The following is a 19,033-nucleotide window of genomic DNA, read 5'->3' as shown; positions in this document are numbered from 1 at the left end:
AGCCATCCAGGAACCCAACATGGGAAGGGCGGGTGAAGCCGTGGCCGGTGGGACTGGAGAAGATCCAGGGGAGAGTGGAGTCCCAGAAGGGACCCCAAGGAAGGGATTGCTTCAAGGAAGAGGGTGTGGCTGTCGTTTTGAACAGCAAGTGCTCTTTTTTCTATCTGACACTCATTCTGTTTCGTGTCTCCCACAAGGTGGCAGACAGCTTGGGGCAGGGGCTTAGTTTTGCTTTTCTCCAAGCCCGCTCCCACCCTCGACTCACCCCAGGGCCTGGTTCAGGAATAGAATAAAACTTGAAGTATGGAAATATTCATTTCCAGTTTTCCTTAGGCAGGTGTGAGTTTCTGTTTTCGTGAAATCAGTCTACTCCTGGGAGTTAAAGGTGGATAAACGTGTCCTCTAGTGGCAAGAGGCTCGTGTCCCCCCCCCCCCCACTAAGGCAATCTCGTGGCAGCAAATGACCGTGAGCTAAAATGAAACACCCAGATGTGCTGTTCGACTTGGAAGGTGGGGGGGGCGGAAACCTGGCTGTGCTCGCTGTGGCTTTGTTTGGCCTTTAAACATTGATTGGTCAAAGTGAATGATGCTTTCCAGATGCTCCAGTTTCCCCCAGCCAGGAGTCCGGCTGGCCAGCTGGGCCCCGCTGCGGGCCTCTCCTTCAGCCCAGCCTCCCGTGCAGCCAGACAGCCTTCCTCAGGCCCGGCTTCCACCCGCCTGGCTAGAGCTGTGGGGCTGTGGCCTCGCTTCCTGCTGTGGGGAGGGGAGGCTGGGCAGATGGTCCCCAAGGACCCTTCCAGCTCTAACAGGCAACAGTTGTGTGCCTTCTAGCCCGGCAACTGCCTCAGAATCAAAGTCAGGCATTCAAGGACCCCCACAGGGTGAGCGGTAATGAGGCCCTTTATTTGCAAAGGGCTTTGTGATCTTCTGAGACGCCACCCCACATGTCCGCCCCGAGCTGCCTGCCCAGCCCCAGCGCTCTGGGCACGGCTGCCTGGATAACCCACTCCCGGTGACGTCAGCCCCGCGCCTGCCCCTGCCTCTGAGCTGCTGTCCTTTGGAGTTTATCACACTTTGACGTGAATCGATGAACAGGCTTCTTCTCCTAGAGTAACTATTTGTCTCGGATTCTAATACTCGAACAAGCTGGTGAGACGCCTATGTTAGAATTTCTTTTAAACTTTTAATTTCAAAATAAATATAGATTCACAGGAAGTTGCGAAAGTAACACAGAGAGACATTTCTGCTTCTGGAGCAGATGTACTTTTCCCTATTCCTCCCACTAAGTACAAGTAAAAACTCTGAATGTTTTATATAAAACAAATAGAAGAAGATTCTGAAAGGTGGAGAGAAACAGGTGGGCTGACTAGGGACCTCAGGACCCAAGGAATTCCACAGTGGCAAGTTCCCTGGGTTTTCTTTTGCCTCGTACATCCTAGACTTGGAGGAGGAGAAGCTGGCATTTAAAAATGTCAGCAGGCACAGACAAACAAAAGCCTTCTCTCTCTGGCCAAAAGACCAGGAAAGGGAAGCCCAGCAAGTCAGAAAACTTGTAGACAATAACTGCTCTACCTAGCTAAACACACAGAAGCAAACACGGCCCCGCCCACACCCACACCGCACTGTAACGAGGTGTCCCAATATCCCCACTGGTGTCAGAGGAGGCTGAGTGGGAAGCCAGGATTTTCATCCCTGCCAGCTGGAAACGAGGCCCCTCTCCCGTGGTGCCTGTAGAGACATGTGGGGAGTCCAGACCTCTACCCCGGCCTGGCGGTAACAAGGCATCTCTCCTACTCCCCACAGGGTTTTGTCAGAGGAGGACCGGTAGAGAGTCAGGTCTTTCACCTTGGCCTGATAACAAGGTCACCCCTCCCCCAACCCCATGTCTACAGGTGAGGAGAAGAAACAGCCCTTCTGTCCCTCCCAGCCAGGGAGTTTTCCGGGCAGGCTTAGCGGGGAGCCAGAACTCCCACTTCCATGCAGCAGTGATAGGAGCACCTCCACCATGGGTGCCACTGAAGGCCAACTGGGAAACCAGGACTTCTATCTCCACCTGGCAAGAATGAGGCTCAGCCCACACCACCCCTTCCAGAGCAGAGTGAGAGGAAACCAGCTGAAACAGAAGGTTTAAATAAGATCCAGAATCTCATGTGCAATATAAGAATGTCCAGGTTTCAAATGAAAATCACTCAGCATACCAAGAACCAGAGAGATCTAAAACTGAATGAAAAGAGATAATAAATAGAGACCAACCCTGAGATGACAGAGATGTTAGATAAGCTGACAAAGATTTCAAAGCACCCATGATAAAAATGCTTCAACAAGCCATTATGAATATGCTGAAAACAAATGAAAAAATAGAAAGTCTCAGCAAAGAAATAGAAGATAAAAGGAAAGCGTCTGTGAGCTGGAAGACGACAATCAAAAGTACTCAGTATGAATAACTGAGAGACAACAGACGGGAAAAAATTGAACAGAGCCTTGGGGACCCGTGGGACTATAACAAAAGATCTAATATTCGTTACATCAGGTCCTGGGAAGAGAAGAGAGAGAGGTTGGAGCTGAAATATAACTGAAATCTTCCTTCATTTGGCAAGAGGTGGAAACTTATACATTCAGGAAGCTGAGCAAATTCCAAATATGATAAACCCAAAGAAATCCACACCAAGATGCATCATAGTCAAAACTCTGAAAACTAAAGACAAAGAAAAAAATCTTGAAAGCAACAAGAGAGAAATGACACTTTACCAATAGGAGAAACAATTCAAATTATAGCAGATTTCTCATCAGAAATCATGGAGGTCATTAGGAAGTAGCATGACTTTAACAAGGGCTGGAAGAAAAAATTTCAGAATTCTATACTCAGAGAAAATATTCTTTAGAAATTAAAGGAAAACCAAAACATTGTCAGTTGAAGGAAAACTAAGAGGACTTTTTGTCAGTAGACCTATCTTAAAAGAATTGCTGAAGAAATTTTTGTAAACAGAAAGGAAACAATAAGGTGAGGAACCTTGGAACATCAGGAAAGCGAGCAAAAGTATAGGAAAATACAATAGGTTTTCATTCTCCTCTCGAGTTTTCTAAATTATGTTTGACACTGAAGAAAAATTATAACACTGTCTGATGTGGTTCTAAATATATGGAGCAGAAATATTTAAGACAACTGTAAACAGAAAGAGTAAAGGAACCTAAAGGGAGATGAGATTTCTATACTTCACTCTAACTGGTAAAATAATGCCAATAGACAGATAAGTTATGTATACATAATGCAATACCTAGAACAACTACTAAAATAGTTATATAAAGAAACACTGTACATAAGTAAAAATGGAATTCTGAAAAAGTTCAGTGAACCCACAAAATGACAGGAAAAAGAAAACAAACAAAAAATAGAACAAACATAAAACAAAAAACGAATTGGCAGACTTAAGTCCTAACGTATCGATAATTACATTAAATGTAAATGGTCATTTACCATTTAAGGACAATTGAAAGACAGAAATTGGCAATTACAAAAGGGAAATAGAGTGAATTTTAAAGATGACCCAATTATGTACCATCTACAAGAAACCCGTGTACAATAGTTCAGGCAGCTTAAAAGCAAAAGGGCAGGAAAGATACTATCGTGCAAATATCAATTTAAAAAATCACATGGGGGCTTCCCTGGTGGGGCAGTGGTTGAGAGTCCGCCTGCCGATGCAGGGGACATGGGTTTGTGCTCCGGTTCGGGAAGATCCCGTGAGCCCGTGAGCCGTGGCCGCTGAGCCTGCACGTCTGGAGCCTGTGCTCCGCAACGGGAGAGGCCACAGCAGTGAGAGGTCCGCGTACCGCAAAAAAAAAAAAAAAAAAAAAAAAAAAAAATAAAATGGTTATATGAATATCAGATGAAGCAGACTTCAGAGCAAAGCAAATTGCTGTAGATAGAGATTACGTAACGATAAAACGGCAAATCTACTAACAAGACAGACATACCAGTCCTAAATGTGTATGCATCGAAGAACAGAGTTGCAAAATGTGTGAAACAAAAACTGATAGAATTGAGAGGAAAAATAGACAACTCTGCAGTTACGTCTGGAGACTTCAATGCTCCTCTCTCAACAATTGATAGGACAACTAGACAGAATGTCAACAAAGACATAGAAGAACTCAACTACACCATCCACTAAAACGATCTAAACAACATTTAGAGAACACCCCAGCCAGCAATAGCATAACACACATTTGTTTAACTGTCAGAGAACATATACCAAGATAGACCATATCCTGGGCCATAACACAAACCTCAAAAAAAAATGAAAAGAACTGAAATTATACAGTGTGTTCTCTAATCACAAGGGAAGCCAACCAGAAATTCATAACGAAAAGATAACAGGAAAATCTCCAAACACTTGAAGACTAAACAACACACTTCTAGATAACCCATGGGTCAAGAGGAAGTCTCAAGGGAAGTTAAAAAATTATATTGAGCTGAATTAAAATGAAAATACAATGTATCAAAATTTGTGAGAACAGCTAAAGCAGTGCTGAGAGGAAAGTTTATAGCACGAAATTCGTACATTAGAAATGAGGGGGGACTTCCTTGGTGGCGCAGTGGTTAAGAATCTGCCTGCCAGTGCAGGGGACATGGGTTCGTGCCCCGGTCTGGGAAGATCCCACATGCCGCGGAGTGGCTGGGCCCGTGAGCCATGGCCGCTGAGCCTGCGCGTCCGGAGCCTGTGCTCCGCAACGGGAGAGGCCACAACAGTGAGAGGCCCACGTACTGCAAAAAAAGAAAAAAAAAAAAAAAAAACTTATCTGTGTATCTTGCCTGTAGACCTTTGGTTTGCAACCCCTATAAACACTTCTAATTCCATATTTTCTTAAGACATGGAGGCGACGGTAGAGGACAGAGTATGAGCTGAATCATACTGAGAAATTTAAGATGTATAGATGTGGCTCTGTTTGGTGCTCTCCTCACATTGATTCACCCTCCTACCTTGCCTCATTTCTCTTCTCTCTCACTCTTACTTCCCTGGGATTGCAGGCTTCCAATAAAGCATGAGCATGTTTAGAAAGAAAGTGGAGGAGGGGAGAGTTATGACACCATGCAGCCGTTGCCCAGCAAAGTGTTAGGGACTTATCTAAGGGATAGAGAGATAAGAAATGCCTGGTGATGTTCTTATCAATCCAGGCCCAGCTAGGATTCTTGCTGGCAGTGTGAAGTGTTGGGGCAGCGTTTCCTGGCTAGCCAGCCACAGCTGCGCATGAGCTGGAATTCTCTCTCTTGGTGCCTTTGCTCACACCCCCCAGGGTTTGGGGGGCAGATTCATTGAGAAGAGGTCGCAGTACTTGTAGTCATTCATTCCTAGGCTGCTGGAGCCACTCTCCCCTGTCTCTTCATCTTCTGAGTCTCACTCATAGAAAGGGTCAATCCACAAACTTTGGCTGCATGTCTGTCCCAGGCGGGGCAGTATGCTGGGTGCTCAGAACGGAGCCAGACACAGCCCTGCCCAGGACGACTCAGGACTAGGCATCATCAGCATAGAGATTAGAAACCATCAAAGAAAAACATGATGAAATAAACTCATGCCCTGTTTCTAAAGGCAAGGAAATGTGTTCTGCATTTTGGAAATCTTTCCGTTCAACACCGTCAAAATAAAGAAGCAAAGGGTTGTTGCTGGAAGGGATAAGCTTCAAAACTGGGGAAAAATAGCTCATGTGGGACTGTCTTTGTTCCAAACACACTTGATCAATGAGTGGTTACTGCGTGGTGTTTTTTTTCCATGTCTCACGGGCCTAGCCACTCCGCGGCATGTGGGATCTTCCCAGACTGGGGCACGAACCTGTGTCCCCTGCATCGGCAGGCGGACTCTCAACCACTGCGCCACCAGGGAAGCCCTGCGTGGTGTTTTTAAAGGGAGTTAAAATGTTGTCCTACTAGAGCACAGAGGGTCATAGGGCACCACGGCCTCTAGTTTTAAGTCTTGGTGATGACTTCAGTGTTTCAAATAAAAATTTTTTTTTGGTGGGGCCGATCAGATCTAAAGTCTTACTAATTCTGTATAACTCTGAACAAATCCTTACCTGTCTCTGTAAAGTACATCTCTTATCTTTATGGGTTGTTTCATTTCTCCATTGCAGTTTAAAAAATATATTTTGAATTATCCCTGGCTTCAGAATGAAGTCATAAGACCTCAGAATTGCCAACAGATGCTCTCTTTCTAGAACGTGAATGTGCGGAGGAGTTTTATTAAAGTGATTTTTGTGTGCAGAAAAAGATTAGACATGTATAAAACCTGCCGTAAAAAGTACACACATACTCTGGGGGATGTCTCAGATTTGATTTCAGGGTTCACTCTTGCATAGATAATGATAGCCTTTAATTTATACACTTTTTTTTTGCGGGGGGGGGGGCTTCTTTTTTTGTGTGTTTGGCCTATGTCCCCACTGTGATTCTAAATTGCCAAAACTTAAACATGGAAAACTGGTATTTGAGATTAGGCATAAATTATGAGATCATATACCTCCAAAATTTTTCATGCATTTTGGATATTCTCAGTTCCAGTGTTCTTTTTTTTTTTTTTTTGGTACGCGGGCCTCTCAGCGCTGTGGCCTCTCCCGTCACGGAGCACAGGTTCCAGACGCACAGGCCCAGTGGCCATGGCTCATGGGCCCAGCCGCTCCGTGGCACGTGGGATCCTCCCGGACCAGGGCACGAACCCGCATCCCCTACATCAGCAGGCGGACTCTCAACCACTGCGCCACCAGGCAAGCCCAGTTCCAGTGTCCTTTAACACCAGTAATGAACATGGGCTGGGAGCAGTGTAGGTTGTTAAAAGTACTTGCCAAACATACTTCTAAAGCTTAACCCCATTAAGGGAAAAAGAAAAAAAAAAAAGAAATAGCATTACTGTACATTGGCTTGAAAGCAATCTGCCCAATGACTGGCCTCCAAATGTTTCTCATTAAATACCTTCCCCAAGGGCAGGACTATAGGACTCATTCATTTCTTAATTTACAGCCCCTATAGCTCAGGGTCAGACAACGTTAGATGCTCAGTAGATATCAGCTGAATGGATTCTTTGAAAGCATGTGACAGTAAGAGGCGTGTTAAAAGGATGGGTCCCCAAGAGTAGGATCCATGCCCCAGGGCAAAGGATGCTGCGCTTTCACTTCCAAGGTGGACTTCTGGAACTCTGAGCAGAGGTAGTGCCTTGAAATCCAAGAAGCTGCCTTGCCTGGAGGAAGGCACTCCGCAAGAGCCAGAAGGCAGTCTGATGCTGCTGAGTTCCTGGGTGTGGCCTGGGCGCTACTCCCTGTTCCTCCCTCAGAATGCGCTGGGGGCAGTGGAATCCCAAGAGAAGTTCTGGGGAATCCTGAGGTGGGGGGACCTTACCCTCTTGGAGGCCCTTCGCGGTGGGGTGGAGGTTACTGCCTGGAGGTTGGTGCAGAGAGGACTTACTGGTGGCTTCCGTCTAGAACAGTCTTCTCTCTTCCCCAGGTGGTTCTCACCTGTTCTTCAGGACTCCAGTCAGATGTTCCCTCTCTGGGAAGACTACCCTGCCCCCCAGTCTGGGTTACCTGTCTCCTCTCCTCTGGGTCTCCTGGTTCCCCATGTGACCATCTACCATAAACAAATCACATGATATTGCAATCCTGTTGCATTCATAGCCTGTGAGCTCCTTTGGGAGGGACCATGTCTCCAGGCATCACTGTGTCTCTGTGATCAGAACAGGGTGTTCCTGGGTCCCCACTACCCCTCCCTCTGCCCACCCCAGTTTATCAAGGTTCTATTGAAGATAATGTATTTTCCCCATCCCCACTCATACCCCCAGCTGCTTTAAATATTTTTCTTTGTGTTTGTTTTTCAACAGTTTGAATATTCGGTATTTAGAATGTGGTTTTCTTTGTGTTTACCCTGTTTTGGATAAATTGAGCTTCCTGAATCTGTGGGTTGGCATCTTTCATTGCTTTGGGGAAATTCTTGACCATAATCTGAGTATTGCTTTTGCCGCCCACACCCACCCCTGCTATAATTACATGTATGTTGGGCCTTTTGACTATGTCCCATAGGTCTTCTATCCTCTTTTAAAATCCATTCTTCTGGGCTTCCCTGGTGGCGCAGTGGTTGAGTCCGCCTGCCAATGCAGGGGACGCAGGTTTGTACCCCAGTCCGGGAAGATCCCACATGCCGCGGAGCGGCTGGGCCGTGAGCCATGGCCGCTGAGCCTGCGCATCTGGAGCCTGTGCTCCGCAACGGGAGAGGCCACAACAGTGAGAGGGCCACGTACCACAACAACAACAACAACAAATAAAATCCATTCTTCTATTTTTTTCTATGTTTCAATTTACATATTTTTATTGATTTATCTTTGATTTCATTTTTCTTGTGTTCTATTATGTCTAATCTGTTGTTGAACCTTTTCCTTGAGTTCTTTTTTTTTTTTTTCTTTTTTCTTTGGCTGTGTTGGGTCTTCGTTGTGCGCACAGGCTTTTCTCTAGTTGCAGCGAGCGGGGCCTACTCTTTGTTGAGGTGCACTGGCTTCTCATTGCGGTGGCTTCTCTTGTAGCGGAGCACGGGCTCTAGGCACGCAGGCTTCAGCAGTTGTGGTGCATGGACTTAGTTGCTCCTTGGCATGTGGGATTGCCCCGGACCAGGGATTGAACCCGTGTGCCCTGCATTGACAGGCAGATTCTTAACCACTGTGCCACCAGGGAAGTCTCTCCCTTGAGTTCTTAATTTTCCAGTTCTAGAATGTCAGTTTGGTTATTTGGTTCTTTTTTCTCTAAAGTGTCCAATTTCCTATTGAAAATCTACCTTTCATTATTTTGCCTATGTTTTCCTTTAGTTTCCTTGACATATGCATAATTATTATTTTAAAGTTCTTGTCAGCTAACTTCCATACCTGGATCAACAGTGGTTATGTACCCTTTGCTTGTCTTTTCTGTTCATTCCTTGTCATATTTTCTTCACTCTTCTCAGGTATAGTAATTTTAATTGAAAGCTGAACATTGTGTAGGGAAAGCAAGGAGGCTCCAGGTGACTTTATTCTCCTCTAGGGATGGTTTCTCCTCACCTCTTAAAAATATTCCTGCTTATGTGAAAAAAAGCTAAATACAAAACTGTCCCTGGGCTTCCATGGTGGCGCAGTGCTTAAGAATCTGCCTGCCAATGCAGGGGACACGGGTTCGAGCCCTGGTCCAGGAAGATCCCACATGCCAAGGAGCAACTAAGTCCATGCACCACAACTGCTGAGCCTGCGTGCCTAGAGCCTGTGTTCTGCAACAAGAGAAGCCACCACAATGAGAAGCCCACGCACCGCAACGAAGAGTAGCCCCCGCTCGACACAACTAAAAGAAAGCCCGCGCGCAGCAATGAAGACCCAACGCAGCCATAAATAAATAAATTTATTAAGAGAAGAAAAAACCAAAAAACTCTCCCTATTGGATAAATGGTTTGAGAGCCTTTTCACCTCAGTCCAACCAGAAACTGAGCAGGGAAGGGGCTGAGTTGCAGTTTGAGTCATACTCAGTTTGTCTCTGGGGCGTCCCTGTTCCCAGATCACGCCCTCCCGAACTTTCGACTGGACGCCTGCCGGGCTTTGTCTCCTGGCCCCGAGAGACTACAGGACAGTCAGCTCTCCTACATCCTGCCCAAGTAGCTTCAACATCCACTACTACATGGTACATGGAGGCTGGCTGCATTGTGGACGTAGGTCTCCTCCCAGGCTGGGCTTGTGTGTCCTGAGCCTCACTCTGCCTTTCCAATTTCCTTCTGGTTCCCTGGACCCCTGCACAGCTCCAGAACTCAGCAAATGCGCCCCCCAGGACAAATGGGCTGTGCCTGCAAACCCCCTCAAGTTTTCTTGCCCCGCCTTCCCGTGTGACCACCGGATACTAACGGGATTCCCCTTCCTCTGGCCAAGCCTCCCAGCCAACAGCAGCCCCCTCCTCAGTCCTCAGAAAGAACAATGGTTAGAGATTGTCAGCCTCTCTCAGGGTCTCCCGGCGCTAGAATTTAATCTAATCTAAGCCTCATTACTCCCATGACTCTTTGGTGCCTTTAAAAATATGATTTTTGCAATTTACCCAGCTTTTCGAATTGAGGTGATGGGAACATTGGCCTGTTACTCCAGTTTAAAAAGTAGAAAAAGAATGTCTCCTACATAGTTTATCCACATACTTGCTTTTTTTAAAAATACAAGTCATGGGCTTCCCTGGTGGCGCAGTGGTTGAGAGTCCGCCTGCCGATGCAAGGGACACGGGTTCATGTCCCGGTCTGGGAAGATCCCACATGCCGCGGAGTGGCTGGGCCCGTGAGCCATGGCCGCTGAGCCTGCGCGTCCGGAGCCTGTGCTCCGCAACGGGAGAGGCCATAACAGTGAGAGGCCCGCGTACCACACACACACACACGAATATATATATATATACAAGTCATGCTTAAGTGAAAAAACTAAAGACGCAATTGTATCGACACTGTGATTACAGCTGTAAAACTCCTTTGTGCAAGTGAACAAGAACTAGAGAGGAACGTGGAAAAATGAGTCTAATGGGATGGGGCAGTGGGGTTATCCGTTTTTCTTGGCCTTCTGATTTCTGTTAATATGATTAAAACGTGGTTTATAGAATTTTCAAAACTATTATTTTGGAAATCCACGCTTGGCTGTGTAGCTCCGCCTGAGGACTGATTCCAAGATGGTGTCCCAGGTTTTTGGAAATGGGCCCCTTCCCTCACTTCCCATCCGTTCCCTGCTCTTCCGGACACCTGTCTGGCCCCTTCTTCCTCCTCACTGAGACTCTTAAAGAAGGTGGGGAGAAGTCACCTCGTTGACCCAGTGGGTTCCCTGCCCATTCCCTGATGCTTTAGTAGACGGAGCTCTAGGCTTGGAGCCAGGAGAGCTGGGGAGAGGGGAGCACGAGGCCCGGCTCTCAGGGGCTGCACAACGCCTGGCGAGCCCCTAGCCTTCCTGAGCCCCAGTTTCTCCATCTGTAAAGTGGGCACGGTATCCCTATCTCACAGTGTCAGCGAGGACTCAGGGCCACGCTGTGTGCAGCTGGCCACAGGTTGGCTGAGTCTGCATTCGAGCCCTGGGATCCACAGATGTGAGCAGATGGCAGCTGTGGAGGCTCAGGCCGCTGGTGGAGGGACGCATAGGTGGTCCGGGCCGTTCTGGGCTGATCTGATCAGATACATTCACAAGTCAGGCCCGTCTGCATGCCTCACGCTTGCACGGGACACTATATATGGGTGATCGCAGGACAAACGTGCACTGTCTCCTGAGCTGGGGTCCCTGGGAGGAGCAGAGGGGACCCCTGCCCAGTGGTGAGAGAGATGGGCAAAGGGTCGGTGCCAGGACAGGCTGGCCAGTGAGAGAGCCAGGGCAGAGGATCCGGGGACATCCCGAGGAGGGCCGGGGGGGAGGAGGCCTGCATCCCACCAGGCCCACAGACCACCCAACCTCGACCAATGTCAAACCCCCAAATCCCAGAGGGAGTGAAAGGTGTTTGGTGGTCTGAAACACGAGAGCATGTAAAGTGTGTTCATATATGAAGTCAGCCTCGTAACTTGTGAAATCCAAGACACAGGCTGACTTTTTCCCATGTTGGGGTAAACACTGCACTTTTCGTGTTAAGATGGAAACTAAAACCGAAGATAAAGTCGGAGCCCCCTGCAGCGGTCACTGGCTGCCTTGTCAGATGTGTCTCTCAGCTCCCGAAGCTTCTGTCTGTGGCCAGGGCCGGGGTGGGGGTGGGGGGGCGCCCAGGAGCGGCGGTGCAGAGGTGGCCCACCCCCTCATTACACCGTCCCTGAGACAGTCGGGACACCTGGGGCAGCTTTTGAAGCGTGAGAATGGGCTTGCCAGGAGGAGGACAGCCTTCAGGGGAGGGAGTGGCAGCTCAGGCAAAGGAGGGATGTTTCATGTCTGAATGGGAACTCCCTCCCCCATAGCAGCCGCTCCACGAAGGCAGGATTTTGCCTGTTTGGTTCATGTCTGCATCTAGGACAGTGCCTGGCACATAGTAGGTGCTCAATAAAATACTTGGCGAGTGAATGGATGAGTGAGCTGGGTGTGCAGAGAGAAGAGGCTGGAGAGGAAGCTGAAGGAAACAGGGCAGTTTGTCCAGGGGCCTCATGTGGCAGAGTCTGAGGTCCTGCACGCGGTCCTGCAGACAGAGAGGAGGTAGCAGAGTTGCAGCAAGATCTCTTCGCTATCGCCCACTGTCCCAACACTGTGGGAGGGAGCAGCGGGCGTGGGGCTGACTGGACCCTGGGCAGTGTCATGGCCACAGCTGCAAACATCGCAGCCCTCCAGGACAGCCCAGGGGCCTGGCCTGGTTTCTTGCTGTAAAGCCTGTGGTACGTGCAAGGCTTCTCCTGGCCACCCCTACCACATGGCCACACGGCAAGAGGAAGCGGGAAGCCATCCTGAGCAAAGCCAGGCTGCCCGAAGGAAGGTGAGGGGCCAGGCCCAGCAGCCGAGGTAGAGACATCGGAGGAGGCCACCTTGTGCCCTGAGCACCGTGTGCACCTGGATGCCGGCGGTCATCCAACCCCCAGGGCCTCCCTCTGTAAAGCGGCAGCTCCCCAGCGCACCAGCTTCTGGGAGGACCTCAGCTGATGATGTGCCGACACGTGGCACAGGACCTGGCCCTTGGTCAGGGCTCCATAAAGACATACCAGGATGTAGACATACAGAGACGCCAGGCCCACCTGCAGAGGCCAAGGCCTCTCTCCAAACCTTTGTCGTTCTTTCTGCCTTGGGTGTCTCTCCCCTCCCACCTCTGTCCATGGAATTCTTCATCCTCTTCCCAGCTCAAGTTTCCATGAAGTCTTCCAAGACCAGCTCTCCCTGCTACATCCTCCTCCCCCGCCCCCTTCGTCTCCTCCTGCATCAGAGCTAACGCTTATCAGATGGTTCCGTGTGCAAAGCACAGGTCTAGAAGCTTCACAAGGTATCCAGGTTAATCCTCCCAGCGCCAGTCTAGAAGCTTCACAAGGTATCCAAGTTAATCCTCCCAGCACCGGTATGAGGGTGATGTCAATATCCTTTTTTTTTTTGCGGTACGTGGACCTCTCACTGCTGTGGCCTCTCCCGCTGCGGAGCCCAGGCTCCGGACGCGCAGGCTCAGCGGCCATGGCTCACGGGCCCAGCCGCTCCGCGGCACGTGGGATCTTCCCGGACCGGGGCACGAACCCGTGTCCCCTGCATCGGCAGGCGGACTCTCAACCACTGCGCCACCAGGGAAGCCCCCAATATCCTTTTTTTATAAAGAAGCCTCTGCAGCTCAGGGCAGGTAAGTGACTTGCCTAAGGGCATCCAGCCAGTGAGGGGCGGAGGCAGTGTTTTAACAGAAGTCTGTGAGGTCAAAGCTTGCTCTCAGCTATCAGGAGACGCTGCCAGGAGTGAGACGGGGCTAGACGGGGCTGTGGTGTCCTCTAACCTTGTCCCTTGGCGCTCTATGTGTACAGGGGAATCCTGACGATCTACTTTAGGGCTTGCTTCACACACTGTCTCCATCCGGGAGACCTGGAGCTGAGTATCTTGAAAGCCAGGGCCAGGGCCCACTTGCCCAAATGCACCACCCACTCTCCTCCTTCTTTACTTGCCCACCTGGCAAACTTTTGCTGCGCATGCCTGAGAGCCCCCCTGCTCCCTGAATCCTGCGTCTTCTCAGGGCACCTGTGGCCTCCCCCAGACCGTGAGCTCCCGGGAGCCGGGCCGGACACCTCCAGGCCTGGCACAGATCTGTGCTCAGTCTTTGTGAATGAACAAATCCAGTCCCACATGGATTGATTCCGAAGTGGCCCTGGAGCTGGAGGGACGAGATTGAGCTTTGGTTTTGCTACTTAATTGCTGTGTGCTTCCAGCAAGTCCCTTCACCTATTTCAGCCTCAGTTTTCTCATCCATAGAATGGGGGCAATTTGTGGCAAAGAGAGATGGAAGCGCTTCATAAACTTTGAGTTGTAAGGAGGGATGACGGTGGCCTCAGGGAAGGCCTGGTGGATCTGCTCCTTGTTAAGCAAAGCAGACACTTGGTAAGGCTCACAGCTATACAGATTGTCCTAAAATATGAATCCATGCAATCAAAAGATTGTTGTGTTCCTTTAGAAAAACACTACCTACGGAGACACCCTGCCCGCACAATTTAGTTTAACAAGTTTGCTCTGGTCACAAAAACCCCAGCGACTCCCCGGTACACACAGCTGGAACCTATGAAGAAAGTTCAGGCCTTTATTTAATTAGAACCATTTGTCCTTCCAGCAAACGGCAGGTGTCTGGGCCAACTTAGAAAGAGATGCTCATTAGAGCAGCATGTGCCCTTTGACCTGTTCATCTGACTTCTGGGAATCTGTCCTAAAGAAATAATCCCAAATATGGAAAGGCTCACGAACAAATAAACAGTCCTTGCAGTATTTCTTATAACAGCAAAGAAACTGGAATCAACCTGACCCTCCAACAAGGGATGAGCTGATGATGTTTCCCCAACCTGATGGCATTCTATCCCCCACTGGCGAGGATGGCCGTGGAGGCTCTGCAGCAACGCGGAGCGCGGTTATGAGAAGAGGTTAATTAAGGAAATCAGGTTGCAAACTGTGTGCCCCGAGACGAGCTGCATAAACTACGCATATAAAACACTGGAACTAAATGTACCACCATTCTACCTGTGTCAAGAGAATGAGATTATGGGTAAATTTTTTTCTCCGTCTTCCCAATCTTCTGCAATGTGGTTACAGTTAAAAGTATATTATAAACCTAAAAAACTCAAAACAAAGAAACAATGCCTGGTTTTCTTAGGGTAGAGGTAGAACTTCCAACTTTGTAAACACAAATTCTACAGAACCACTCCTGTGGCCTGTCTTAGATGTTTTTCTTTAATGTAAAAGTAATACATGTACAGAGGAATAAATATGCAGGGCAGAAAGACCAGCAAACGCCACTGTCCTAATGACACTGGCTTTTTCTTCCAGTAGTCTTCACATTTATATACAAATAACAAAGCCTGGGGCTTCCCTGGTGGCACAGTGGTTAAGAATTCACCTGCCAATGCAGGGGACATGGGTTTGAGCCCTGACCAGGAAGATCCCACATGCCTCGGAGCAACTAAGCCCGTGCACCACAACTACTGAGCCTGTGCTCTAGAGCCTGCGAGCCACAACTACTGAGCCCACGTGCCACAGCTACTAAAGCCTGCGCACCTAGAGCCAGTGCTCCGCAACAAGAGAAGCCAGTGCAATGAGAAGCCCGTGCACCGCAACGAAGAGTAGCCCCTGCTCGCCACAACTAGAGAAAGCCCGCGGGCAGCAGCGAAGACCCAATGCAGCCAAAAATAAATAAATAAAATTAATTAATTAATTAAAAAAAACAGAAAAACAAAGCTTGGTGTATATCCAATTTTAAGTTCTGCTTTTTTGTTTTATTTAAAAAACAAGCACCTCTGTTGCAACAGTCTTCATAGGTTAAATTTAATAGTTCCCTGATAAGCCAACTACACTCCAATAAAAATTAAAAAAAAAAAATTACATGATCTTCCATAGTGGGGATCTGTCATGTACTTACTTAACTATTCCTCTATATTACATACTAGTTATTATGTTTCCATTTGTGTTTATGTTTCTATTATAAATCTCATGGCAATAAATATAATTGTACGTAATGTACACATGGTTGTCCGTAATGAATATGTAAAAACTTATAGCTTTCCTTTCCATCAGCAGTAACAAATTAGAAAACGTGATGGGAAAAATATTCCATTCAGAATGACAATAAAAATTAAAAAGTGCTCAGAACTAAAGAATTAAGATGTAAGATCTGCACTTTAAAAAAAAAAAACTGCAAAATTTTAATAAAAGCTGCAGCTCTCAGGGAGTTCCTTGGTGGTCTAGTGGTTAGGATTCAGTGCTTTCACTGCTGCGGCCTGGGTTCAATCTGAGATACCACAAGTTGTGCAGCGTGGCCAAAAAAAAGTAAAAAAAAAAAGGTTAAAATAGTAAAGTCTATATTAAAAAAATAGTTGCAGCTCTCAAAGAAGAGGGAGTCATGGGCTGGGCTGCATTTCTCAAAGGTGCCTACCACGTTCCACCTCTTGGCTACTCAATACACCCACACCCCCTTGCTCTCTACATACAAACTTGTTTTTGCTTAACTCAACCCAACTGTCTCGCATTCCACTACAAAGTTATTAACTTTCCCCCACCCAGAGGCAACCAACATCATGTCCAGATGTTACATCCAGATGCAATCAAATTAGGGCCCCTGTTCAGCATCCACCATCCTCAGGGGACTGTCCTCCACTAATTCTGTAACAATCCCTGTAGCAATCAGGACTGTTAGTCGCAAGCTGTGGAAACCAACTCTGGTTGAAGTCAATAGAAAGAAATTTATCGAAATGGTATTGGGTAGCTTGTAGAATTATCAGAAATACTGCAGACCAAGCCTAAACCTGGGCTAGACCGGGGACACTTGGAGTAAAGCCAGGGCTACAGCCAAATTCAGGGCACAAAACCGGTCAGGTGATGTCACAGCCAGCTACCACCGTGCCACTCAGCGCCGGCCGCCACGGCTTGCTCTGCTTCCAGCACTGACCCCAGAAACTCCATGTTCTTGCTGCTGCTGCTTTTTTTTTTTTTTTTTTTTTTTTTTTTTTTTTTTTTTTTTTTTTTTTTTTTGCCGTACGCGGGCTTCTCACTGTTGTGGCCTCTCCCGTTGCGGAGCACAGGCTCCGGACACGCAAGCTCAGCGGCCATGGCTCACGGGCCCAGCCGCTCCGTGGCATGTGGGATCTTCCCGGACCGGGGCACGAACCCGTGTCCCCTGCATCGGCAGGCGGACTCTCAACCACTGCGCCACCAGGGAAGCCCTTCTGCTGCTGCTTTTAACTGCTAACACAATGGATTCGCCACCAACCTTGCTTCCTTCCACCACCAGCTGCCTGTACAAAATCTGGGGCAGTTCCATGAGATTGGCTCGCCTTGGTCACAGGCCAGCACCCTAGCTTTAAGGGAGGCTGGTGTGGGGACGTGAGGGTTTAGTTTCTGCAGCGGGAAGGAAGCAGTGCCTCCCCGTGAAGCTCTAAAGTGGGGAATTTCTCAAACAAAGGTGGAAAATGGATAGATGCCTATTATAATCCCATTCACTTTTCTGGACTAGCAGGAAATTTCAAGATCGTCATTCTTTTGTCTGCGGCCAACAACAAAAGAAATGCAAATCTGCCCTGAAACAAGCAAAAACCCAAGCTCAAGTCTTCCCAGCCTCCACTGCTGCCCCCAGGGCATCCGGAGAGCGTTTTTCCAGAACCTCAGCAGTTAGAGTTTCATTTTGTCAAAACAAAATTACATGTGCTTCAGCCTTGGAATGGCTTCTCCTCCTCCCTTCTTTTCTTCTTTGACCACAGGAGCTCCAATGGTTTTAATCTTTATAACTATCACCTTTCCCATTTCCACTTCCCTGCTCTTAGGACAGCCGCGTACCATGCCCCTACCCCCCACGTCAGGCTCGCATCGCGGGCTTTTCCGTTTTCTGGGCTTTCGTTTGTGTGAGGCAGCAGTTTTATATAGTCTCCAAAGCAGAGTACAGCTCCTCGAGAACTATCTTTTCACAGAAAATTCAACGATGGCGATTTTTTATTTGAATTTGCCCTGATAATCCTTCTTCTGATCCGCGGAGAGTTCCAGGACAGCTGACGTCATAAGAGTCCCTCGGACCTCGTTGCTCCCCCACCTGCTTCCTTCCCTGGTCCCAACGCCTATTTACAGAGTCCCTGACCACAGACACGGAATACCTCTTCCGAACCCCTCTCTAACTGTATCAGTCTGCAGTGCTGCATAACAAAGTACCACAGACCGGGGGACGGAAACGATAGAAAGGTATTTCCTCACAGTTCTGGAAGACAGAAGTTCGAGATCCAGGTGTTGGTAGAGCTGGTCCCTCCTGAGGTTTCTCTCTTTGGCGTGTAGACGGCTCTCCTCACCCCGTGTCCTCACATGGTCTTTCCTCCGTGTGTGTCTGTGTCCTCACCTCCTTTTCTTCTAAGGACCCCAGTCCTACTGGATGGGGGACCACTCTAATGACCCCATTTAATGTGATCCCCTCTTCAATGGCCCGGTCTCCAAATACAGTCACATTCTGAAGAACTGGGGGTTAGGACTTGTGACTTTTGCGGGGGACTCAATTCAGCCCAGGACACTCACTCACCAACCACCTGTCACCGGCTGGGTGGGCACTGCGGGCTGGTGACGAATGCGTGGGCTCAGGACCCAGACATGCTGGGGTGCACCCCGGCCCCGCTGCTGGTGCACGTGAGGCTGGCAGTCTCCGCTATGGTCCTGCCCCCCCTGCTGCGAAAGAGGGTTCGTGCAGAGTGAAATGGGATCACGGCGGAGACGTGCAAAGGTGCGGGACGGATGGGAACAACATCGTTCGCCGTCAGCGGGGAGGTGGACGAATGAGACGGGCCCGGGCAGGGACTTCTGGTCACTTCCCGGTCACCGGCGGTCCTGACGATGGGGGCTGCCGTGCCGCGTGGGGGGCACAGGTTCAAGGCGTAAGAGTCAGGAGAGAGAGGCGTCTGTGGGAGGCCCGGGAGAGCCCAGGGCTTCTCCACAGCTTGTGTACTTGGCACAATTTGGAAGCTCTCATTTTGGGAGCCCACTTGAAGGGTTGGGACTTTTTGCACGCGTCCCCCTAGTCACACGGTTGCGCCTCTGAGGAACACCTTCCGCACGAGGAAAGACGCCGGTGGAGTGGAGCAGGGACGCAGAGGGGGCGGTGAATGGGCTCAGGAGCAGAGGTGCTTGGATGGCAGCCCTGGGCCAGTTCCCAGGCTGGCAGAGGGCGGCGTCTGGGGCCACACTGGGCACCAGCTCTGCCATGCCCCTGAGCCACAGGCTCCCCAGCCGTCACGTGGTGGGGAGGATGCCCATCTCGGCGGAGGTTTGGATGCTGGGCGTGGCCCTGACTCAAAGCCGGGCTTGCTCTCCATGCTGCACTGCCAGCTGCTGGAAAGGCCACTTCTGCATTCACACACTAGACAGGATCTGGTTTTTAGCTGTGC

The sequence above is a fragment of the Tursiops truncatus genome, chromosome 11, assembly GCF_011762595.2.
Source record: "Tursiops truncatus isolate mTurTru1 chromosome 11, mTurTru1.mat.Y, whole genome shotgun sequence".
NCBI classification, from domain to species: domain Eukaryota; kingdom Metazoa; phylum Chordata; class Mammalia; order Artiodactyla; family Delphinidae; genus Tursiops; species Tursiops truncatus.
The sequence above is the reverse complement of the archived record's forward strand: the minus strand, read 5'-3'. Positions refer to the sequence as shown.